The 11,114-nt window shown below is 35.0% G+C and overlaps 1 non-coding gene across 1 annotated transcript; it reads left to right on the forward strand.

Moving 5' to 3' along the window:
* The first annotated feature begins 219 nt into the window (after positions 1–219).
* LOC128296231 (small nucleolar RNA R71) lies at positions 220–326 on the forward strand. The gene has a single exon (XR_008286780.1). It is a non-coding gene; the product is annotated as a small nucleolar RNA R71 (small nucleolar RNA).
* Positions 327–11,114: the final 10,788 nt, after the last annotated feature.

The following is an 11,114-nucleotide window of genomic DNA, read 5'->3' on the forward strand; positions in this document are numbered from 1 at the left end:
AGCATAGTAACCGCATAGAGGTTGAAAACACCGACTACTTTCGTTAGCTTTGTTTTCAAAACTTGCCACTGATAGTTATTCAGTGACATCTCCTCAATAAATTCGTAAGCCGCCTTAGGTGTCTTATTATTGATAGTTCCTCCAGCGGTTGCATCAATCATTTGTCGAGTCGAAGGATTCAGGCCATTATGAAAAGTTTGAACCTGTAGCCCGAGTGGTAACCCATCGTGAGGGCATCCTCGCAAAAGGTCCTTATATCTCTCCCATGCATCGTAGAGTGTTTCTAAATCCATCTGCACAAAAGAAGAGATATCATTACGTAATTTGGCTGTTTTAGCCAGTGGAAATATTTTAATAAAATTTTTTTGGTCATTTGTTCCCAAATAGTGATTGACCCTCGTGGTAACGAGTTCAACCATTATTTAGCCTTATTCCTTAATAAAAAGGAAAACAACCGAAGGCGAATGGTGTCATCAGAAATGCCATTAATTTTAAAGGTATCGCAAAATTCTATGAAATTTGCCAAGTGAGCATTGGGATCCTCGTCCTGCAAACCATCAAACTTAACAAACTATTGTATCATTTGAATTGTGTTAGGTTTCAGTTCAAAATTATTTGCAGCAATAGCAGGTCTAACTATACTTGACTCAGTTCCTATTAAATTAGGTTTAGCATAATCATACATAGTGCGCAGAGCAGGATTTTGATTAACAACAATTGCAGGAGGTAGCAGATTTTCGTGGTTTTCAGCCATCTCCTCGATTGTGGTTTGAATATTGTCCTCTTGCTCGTTCTCTGTGTATCTTAAGCTTCGCCTTATTTCTCTTTGGTTTCTACGAACTGTGCGATCGATCTCACTGTCAAAAAGTAATGGTCCTGACGGGTTTCTTCTACTCATAAACTATAAGAACCTGCCAGAAAAAGGGAAAAAGAACAATTAGTAATAAAAATTAGAGTAAAATTTAAATTGCAGTAAAAGTAAATATTGCAGTAAAAGTAAATGGCTAAAGTAATAAAAATCGAGTGTTCCTAATATCTTAGTTCCCCGACAACGGCGCCAAAAACTTGATACGTGATATTCGTGACAGGTTTTAAATATTTATAATGAATCGTTCTTGAAACTAACTATTATCACGATGAAGGCAAGTGTACCTATCTAACAGTAGTATAGCTTTAGCAAGACCGTATTGTCGAACCCAAAGGAACTAAAAGTACTAGTAATGACTGTCTTTTTATTATCTAGCCTAAGAATAATGCGGTTTGTTTTAACTAACTAATTAACTAAACTAAGAATTCACAGAAAATAGAATTGGGAAAGTACTTTTGGAAAACTCGATTGATTGAGACAATACCTAAGGAAAAATCCGCCTAGACTTCACTTGTTATTTGACTCTGAATCGGACGATTTATTCATTTGACTTGATCCGTAGAAATCCCTAAGTTATATTATTATCTCTCTCGAGACTAACAATGTCTAACCCTAGGTTGAATAATTGAAACCTCTTTCTGATTAACTCCCTAGGGTTGCATTAACTCGATCTATGGATCCCCTTATTAGGTTTCACCCTAATCCGGCAAAATCTTGTCACCCTATCTCTAGGCGCACAATCAACTTCGCTTAATTATGATAAATGTACTCTTAGACAGGGTTTATTCCTCCTCTGAATAAGAGCTTAACTTGAATCAATATCCTAGAATATCAAAACAAGAATTAAGAACACATAACTAAGAACAAGTCAAATATTTATCATACAATTCAGATAATAATAATAAGATCTGTCTTAGGTTTCATTCCCTTTAGGTATTTAGGGGTTTAGTTCATAACTAAAAAGGTAAACATCTCAGAAGAATAATGAATAAAAAACATAAAGAAAAACCTAAAACTCCTGAAGCAAAATTAAGGGGAGATCTTCAGTCTTGATGATGAATCTGGCTTCTAAGATGGATCAATCGGCTTTCCTTGAGCAGTCCCCTGCTTCCTCCTCTGTGTCCCCCCTATTCTCTTCTTCTAAGGTGTATTTATAGGCTTTGGAATGCCTAAGAGCCCTCAAAATTGCCCTTTTCCAAATTGGACTAAACTTGGGCTCGACAGGGACACGCCCGTGTGACATGCCCGTGTGCGATTACTTCAGGCTGTGGTCTAGCCTGATAAATAGGCACGGGTGTGTGGTCTACCTGTGTGAGTCGTGCTTCTATTCTGCCAAATTGACACAGCCGTGTGGTCTGCCCGTGTGAGGAAGTCCAAGCCGTGTTAATTTCCTACGTTGGTCTATTTTCTCTGTTTTTGGCCCGTTTCTCGTTTCTTTCACTCTCCTATTCTCACCTAAGTATAAAATATGAAATTAAGGCTTTAGGAGCATCAGATTCACCAATTTCAAGGAAAAATCATCCATAAAATGTGCTAAGCATGGGATAGAAATATGTATAAATTACGGTTTATCAAGTCTTTACCTTGTTGTGGACTGTTCAACTTAGAATACATATGAGGAAATTATCTAGGACAAGTGGTATGTAAATGAATCGAAGTAATGATGTTGCATGTTCACTTTGGAGATAAAATTACTAATGTATGATCGAAATGATGTGAGATATAGTCAAAATTGAAATTGGTAGATCAAGGTGAATTTTATTAAGAGAATATGGACAAATAAGGTAAAAAAATGAATTGGGTAGTGTAATCTGTGTGGGATAAACAAATATCCATTTGTGACGCATCTAGTAAGGAAGAAATATTGCTAACTAGAAAGAAAAATCATGTTTAAAGACAATATTCATGGTGATGCCTTCAATGATATGTAGACTGGACATATAGATCATGGTATGAAAATATGTATGAGGCCATGTGGTGGAGACCTATGGTATTGTATGACTATAAAAATGCTCATGGTGATGTCTTTAGTAGTATGTAGACTGGATTGGTAGATCATGATATGGGAAAATGTTTAAGTCATGTGGGAAAAACCAATGACACCTTCTGTGAAAGTCTGTAGGGACAGTAAATACGTGATTCTGTGCGTTACCTATGTGGCATGGTCTACTAAGATTTGGAGGCATGCTTTGTGTCGCCTTTGTGGCAAACTACGCAATGCCTAGGTGGCATATTCAGGAATACCGACGTGGGAAAATCTGGTATTCACTCAGGTGGTAAGTTCTAAGATCTCCCCTATAGATGATTTTATCATAATGACCTGAGATGTTCTGAAGTTAACTTTGTCAGTTAATTTTGTGATGAAGTTGAATGAGTCTTAAAGGATGGTTTCGAAATAAAAGTATGTATCATATTTCTAAAGAGATAATCTGCAATAGAAGTCCATATGTATGGGATACGGGCATATTCGTAGTTATGAAAGGTATAAGTATTCATTGTTTTGAGTTTGTCTAGGTTAATTAAGGTTGAAATCTGAGTTATCTGGTATCCGCCATATCTGAATAGTATTATATCTCGATCTAAGGTTTTTGGAATTTGAATCATTTGTTAGTTTGGGCGTTCTTGTGTCATGTAACAAATGTGTTTTAAATTCTTCCGAATGGTCTAAAATGCTTCATCATCAATTTACGTTTGATTTGGGTTTAGGTTCAAGATATGATCTGAATGGTAGTCTGATAGTTATCAAACCTAGAATGGAAATTCGTCCAATGTAAGATCAGTTCGTATGTATCCATCAAGGAACAGTATTTACAAGAAAACTATAACGCCCCTAACCTGAATCCGTCATCGGAATAAAGTTACGGAGCATTACCGGAGTTATCGATTTATTTATCAGATATTTCATTTCATCTAACATTCATATTTGGAACTAATTAAAATCAAACATATTGTCCCTTAACATACTTATTTTTTTTTTCGATATGTTTTACTTGAATTTATTACTCGTCTCAATTTACTTAATTTCCTTGTATCAACGTATCAAAGATAATCACATATTTACATGTCATGGTAAATATCATTCTCTTGCCATTTCTCCATAAACATAAATCAGGTGATTCATTATATCAATATTTCATGCATTTAAAAATACAATTCAAGTTACACTAGCTTACCTCGTTGCGTGTTCATGTTTATAATTTCATTAATCCGATATCTTTTCTTTTCCACGTTCAAGTCTCGTATTCGAGTCATCCAGATCTTTATAAATAAATTTGATCGTCGTTTTCATTTATTTCATGTTCTAATACATTCAATTAATGCTCTAAACAAAATTACCATTTTACCCCTAAACTTTTAATTAATAACGATTTCATCCTTAGGCTAAAAAAAAATTCTTGCAATTTAATCCTTATTTCCAGCAGTTATTCTCATACAAATTGATAACAACCCATGAATTCTATAAAATATCAGAATTTTCCATAATTTCAACACGTTTCAATTTAATCCTTAAAACATGTTTTTCCCCGATCTTGAGCTAAATTAATAATTTCATTCAATTTTGTAATTTTAAATAATAAAATAATCCATTTCATACAAATTGGTCATTTCTAACATTTTTACAAAATTACCCATAAAGTTTTACTTTTATTCAATTTAGTCCCTGAGCCTAAAACATACAAATTAGCCATGCTAGCTGAATATTCATACATATTTTTCTCCTCCTCCTCTCCATTCCACATACTTGATTTATATAACATGCTACAAGTAACATTATCAATAATTTCACTATTTACTTATATGTATATTCAAAACTGTCCATTTGTGTCATAGTAACTAAATTATTTATATCTTGAGCTACAGAACTAGAAATTAAGTTCTGCTAATTTTCCATGAAACTATACTTATATTTCTTCTTACCATAAAATTTTCAGAATTTTTGGTTTATCCAATGAGTACAGTTTATTCTTTGAAGTCACCCTTATTCTGCTGTCTGACAGTTTCGACCATTCTTTACTAAAAATTAATTATCTCATTGTACAAGATTAAGATGATGTTCTAGTTTGTTTCTATTGAAAATACACTCATTCAGGATTTTAAAAATATAACTTTAAGAGCCTAATTATTTTTCTCCAATTTTTTATGATTTTACAAAATTAGAACAGGGGAACCCAAAATCATTCTGCCCTTGTCTAACAAAATTTATTATATCTCATGATTCACAACTTCATTGCCTACAATGTTTCTTCTATAAGAAACTAGACTAAATAAGATTTAATTAAATTTTTTTTCATACTCTAATTCAATTTTCACAATTTATGGTGATTTTTCAAAGTTAGCCTACTGCTGCTGTTTAAAACTGTTTTAGTGCAAGATGTTTATTTACCATGTTTATAACACCGTTATTTTCTTTCTCTACACTATTTCTCATTACTTTCTCTTATTTTCTCTTCACTAACATATCAAGAACATAGGACAATATATAAGAAAACTCTACATTAACATCAATTCCATGTTTTTTTAATAATATTAATCTTAAAAATATATTGAAATCTTAATGTTCTTACCTTGTTCCATTGACTTCAATCTTTAACTTTATTTTCTCTCTCCTCCAGCTTCTATTTCTTTCATCTAACTTGATATTCTAACTCCCCATAGTCTTCTTGTCATTTTTCTCTCTTGATGGCTATGAAAATTCTTTTGATTTCTAGGTGAAAATGGTAAATTTTTGGTGGAATGACCAAATTATAAGAAAAGGAAAACTTTTTCTTCTTCTTCTTCTTCTCACATTAGCTGCATGAGAAGGTGATCGCCCTCCTCTTTCTTTCCTTACATGTAACGGCCCAATTTTTGGGAATTCTATGAGTGTTGGCAAATTTTAAATTTTGGTGTTCTATCTGCTTGGCGTAGATTTAATCAGGTTAGTGGGTCTCTAGAAGGCCCAAGTTTAAGTTAAAATATGGTAATTTTAGTTAATTTTAATTCTATAGAAGAAGAGGGTTCTGGTTAGCTGGGCTTTAAGGTATTAACTAGGTAAAATAAAACACAAAGAAGCCCATGGTAAGTTGGCTTGTGGCGTCACTTGGGGGCTTGAGAGGTGGCGTGTGGATGACCAAGGAGAGCAAAGGTTCGAGTCATAAGGTAAGCAAATTGGTGATATTAATTTTTTATGTACAAAAAAGGTAAGCAGTGGAACTAAAGTGAAAGGCTGTTAGGAGAAGATTTAGGAGCTGATAAGGGAGAGGACTTAGGAGCTGATAAGGGAGAGGATTTAGGAGCTGATAAGGGAGAGGATTTAGGAACTGATAAAGGAGAAGATTTAGGAGCTGATCAAGGAGCAGGAATTGGCCGGCGAAGGGCCTCTAGCATGGGAAAATTCAGCAAGGTTAAGTGCCAGTATAAATTCGGCATGAGGGGGAAGGTTGTGCCGTTTGCTGACCATTCTCCTCTTCTTTCTTTTCTCATTTTCTCTTCAACTTTTTCTTTTTCTTATTTTCCTCCATAGCCGAATCTCTCTAACCACCTGTGCATCTCCATCTTTTTCTTCAGCCGTTTCTAAAACCTTCATAGCCATTGCCATAAGAAGCCGAAATCCCGAAAACTATACTTTCTTCTGTGCCGATTTCTCCTAGCCAATTTTATTATCTTTTCCATCATTCTTGACCAATTCTCTAGTTCTATAAACCTCAAGGTTCTGTCGACAGGGCCATAGCAAACCCCTTCTATTTCATCTTTCTTTACACAGCTTCAACAAAAGCCGAAAACCCCACTCTATTAGGGACTTGGCCGAATAGTGAGATCACTGAAGGCTCGACTTTTGTTATCATTTGAGGGCTTAGATCGGCATCAGAATTGAGTAGAAATTAATTGGGATCATTAACCGAAGGAACCAGTGGTAAGTCTTTTCAATCTAGTCTTTATTTCGTATTTTAGAAAAGTTGAAACCCCTAAAGGTTAGGGAGGCTGTCGACTTGGACTTGTAGCCCTAAGGGGTTGTGATAACTATTTTGTCTTGATAATAATGTGATCTGGAGGCTACTGATCAAGGGCTTGGACAAGTGGAGTAACGGGATCTAAGTCTAGTCGCAAACTTCGGCAAAGGTAGGATTGCTAGTGCCTAAGGTGTTATGGCCGAATAAGGTAAGGAGATATTATGTAGTTCGTTTCGGTAGTAGATTAACGTGGTAGTAATATAATTGTAGGTAGTTCGAGCGTGGATCTCGTCAAAGAAGCGTCATAAAACAGGTGGGTAACTGACACCCTTTCTTAGTCTAGATCGGCAAAAGCTGAAAAGCCAAAATTCTGAAAAACCGGTATTTTGTAGATTTGCGAGTGTGCGAATGCTCATGAGGTAAATCGATTAATGTTTTTGGTAAGCTGCAATGTTTGGACTGTAAAGTGCATGACTTCTGTGCCTTCGATATTTTTGGGCTTATTGGGCCAAAATTGGAGTAAAGGTCCAACGGGCCCAATTCGGTAAGGACCCTCAGTAAGTGATTCTGTTAGTACGTGAAAAGTAGGAATATGCATGAAAAACCCTAAAATAGACAAATTAATGAAATACCTTAAAAAAGTGGAAAATTTACAGTTTTACCCCTAGGAGATAAAGTACCGAAATACCCCTAGGAGTAAATTGACCTAAATGCATGTTGGACTATTGTTATTTACTGCATGCCATGTTGTTATTATCTTATGCATGGGACTGGGATATTGATGGAGGAAGTACTGAAAGTGGCTTGTCCACGTACTGGAGGCTTTGCCTCAATTCTTTGATAATCGAGCAACAAAGGCTGCAATTGTGGAGTGTAAATTTGGGTGGGTTGAGCTATTCCCACATGGAGTGTAGGGCTGATGCGGGTGGAGTGTAGCGGTTGGTGGGTTGAGTAGACTCCCCAAATGGGCTTGCATATGTTTATTGATGTTGCATGTATTTTGAAATGGGCCTATGGGCCATACTGTTATCTGAATAAGGGGCTAAGGCCGAGTTCAATGTAATCTGAAAAGGGCTCTAGCCCAGTATCACTGTTATCTGAATGGGCTTAGGCCCGATGGGCTTGAGCTGACCTGGGCTTTGAATGGGTTTTCCTTACACACTAAGTTTCCAAACTCACCCCTTCTTTAACCTTGCAGGTGGGCCTTGATGTGAGTGTCTTGGAGCTGGAGGGGATTCTGAGTGGCCATGGTGAACGCTTTTGGGTTTGAAAAAGAGACTAGTTTTCTTAAGCTATTTTTAATTACTATTTCATTTTTGGGTTGTAATAAGGCCATTTTAACTTTATTTTCTTCTTTGATTTTCTGGGATTATATTATTTTTAATAACTTTATTCTTGTGAATAATAATTCAAATGGGTTGGACTTCGGGCGCGATTTCAAAACGATACTTGTTTTTAAAATAACACGACGTCACAAATATTTGATTTATCAAAGATAACCACTCAAAGAAGTTTCAATCCGTTATAACCAAGTGTGGCAATGGATGTGGGCATGTCTAGGATTGGATCCAATCGAAGAGCTTGGTACTTAAGTAGCCTTCATGGCTCACCTCCTCTGTTATGGATACCTACTTGGTGCCCAGCTTCCATTCACTTGGTTAGCTTAACAAATGTCGGCTTTTAAAACACTAAAAAGGGAACATGGGTTTTTTAATTTCAATGTGGCATGTCAGATTCGACCATAACGTCTGGACCGGGCTTGGGGTGCTACATTACATATATATATATATATATATTAAATAAAATAATAATAAAATAATAAAATATCATTTAAAAATCAATTTAAAGTATTAATAAACTAATTTTTTTATTTAATTTATCTAAAATATCTCCAACATCATCATTGTCTGTAGATTTCTCTCTCTTCCAATTGACCATTTTACCCTTTGTGATATTTTAAAATTTCATACTTGAGTCATCACTTGATTTGATAAAATTGCAATTTAGTCCTTTATAATTCTTCACCTATTCAATTTGGTCCTAATTCATCAATTTTCCTTGGTTTCTAGATCATTCCACCCTTAAAATATTTGCACTATTAGTTCTTTAACTTTTTATATTTACACTTTAATCCCTCAAATTTTGAGCATTTACTCTTGGGCCACAAAACTTTTCTCACTTTTACAATTTAGTCCTTTCTTGAATCAACATGTCATAATATACTTCTCAGTGACACAACTCAATTTTTCCTCTTCTTGTTACTTTTTTTCCTTATTTTACTATATGAAGGATAATATCTTACTGTAGAAATTTTTAGGGTGTTACAAATCATTTTGAAGAAAAATGTTAAATATTGTTCAAAGAGAAGATCCATAAAAAGTGGGTTCATGTATATATTCTTTGAAGAATCACCTTCGATTATTTTAAGAGAAGAAAAGATGTAGATATTATCTAGTAACACCTGAAGTCTAGTAAGTTGTAAAGTGAGAGTGATACATTAAGTATGTTTAGTGGTGTATAAGAATATATGTTTGATATTTTGAAGGTGTCCGCCAAAGATAGATTAATAATAAGAATATTCAGAATGAAGATTTTAGCTAGAAAGGCTTCAAGGTATTTTGTATGCAAACTCACTAAGTTTATGTAAACTTACAGGTGTTTTGTTCATGTTTCAAGTTTAACTGTATGATTATGTTTGCTAGGAGAGACCAAGCCAGGGATGTGCTAGAAAGGCATGGAGGGATACTTTGCATACAGAAAAAATCTTAAGCGTTTGGCATATAGTCATCTACGCCAAGGGAGCCTATCTTTAACATATTGATGTGATGTAATGTCTTATATTACCTTTAAGTATTTGTTGTACTATTGAATACTTTTTCATTATATCATATGTTATTAAATAAAATAGCATGGAGTATGTACAGAAAGAATTATTTAGTTTTGTTAAAATCTATGCCAAATGTTTGTATGCAGTAATATTTGATATTTGAATTTGGTGATTCGGGTTGGGTAGAAGGTGTTACAAAAGAATTTTATTAACTCAATTGTAATTCTATTACAGTCATGACAACTTTACGGTAAAAGAATATATGAGAACATATATTTAATTTTTACATTGAACAAATTTGTAATGACTGATTATTTAATTATATTTTCGAACTTCAATTATTTACTTAAATAATAATTCGAAAACCTTAAATTAATTTTCAAGTCAGTTCCATACATAGTGAGAAGTCACATTCATTTCTGAATGTAACCCATTTCTCTAACTTTATTATTTCTATTCATTTTTGTTCATTTGATTCAACATGCAATTCATTTCTAGTTTCAACAAGCTAGCAATGGGACCGATTGGACATAATCCTTCCATTATAGTATCGCCATTTAGCTCTTCCCAATTATAGACCATTATGAAAGCTACTTGATCAGTGCTCGTCCAAAGACCTTGGCATAAGTGTGTTACCCTCATAAGATATCCTTAATTTCTTTGGGTTTAATCTATCTGTAACACCCCTAACCCGTATCCGTCGTCGAAATAAGGTTACGAGGAATTACTGGAAATCACACACAATTCACATACATTCATACAATCATAATCGAATCTATTCATATTGTCCTTTGTAAGGTCCCACAAGACCTTAAAACATGCTTAGAAGTGATTCGGGACTAAGCCGATAACATTTATAAACTTTAAGAAACTTATAAAATTTTCTAACATTTAAAGGTCACACGCCCATATGAATAGGTCGTGTGCCTCACATGAAAACCAGACACGCTCGTGTTATAGACCATGTGAAAACAGGGCATACATATTGACTTGCACCACACGGCCGAGGATACGCCCGTGTGCCAAGCTGTGTGAAATCTAAGGGGGTTACTGACTTGGGTCACCTGGCCAACCACAAGCCCATGTGCCAGGCCGTGTGCCACACACAACCAATAGACACGGCGGTGTGTCTAGGCAGTGTCAAAACTGTAGGGTATACTGACTTTAAATCGTAGGGTACCCCAAGGGACACACGGCCGTGTACCAAGGCCATGTGTCACGCACGGTCGAGCCACACGCCTGTGTCCTCAGCCGTGTGGAGTGAAAGTAGACTTAGTTTAAGTCACATTTCTCACCCTCCTCAAGCATACCTAAACTACATCAAATTGCATCATTTCTAAACATATATATGTGCAATCAAAACATGCCAATTCACCACATATTATACCATCTAATATCAACCATTTCAATTGCTTAATTCCACAACCAAAACGTGTATATTTTTCAATCCAAAATATCACCAATCGATTTCATATCAAAGCATACCAAT

This window comes from Gossypium arboreum, chromosome 7 (genome assembly GCF_025698485.1).
Source record: "Gossypium arboreum isolate Shixiya-1 chromosome 7, ASM2569848v2, whole genome shotgun sequence".
NCBI lineage: Eukaryota > Viridiplantae > Streptophyta > Magnoliopsida > Malvales > Malvaceae > Gossypium > Gossypium arboreum.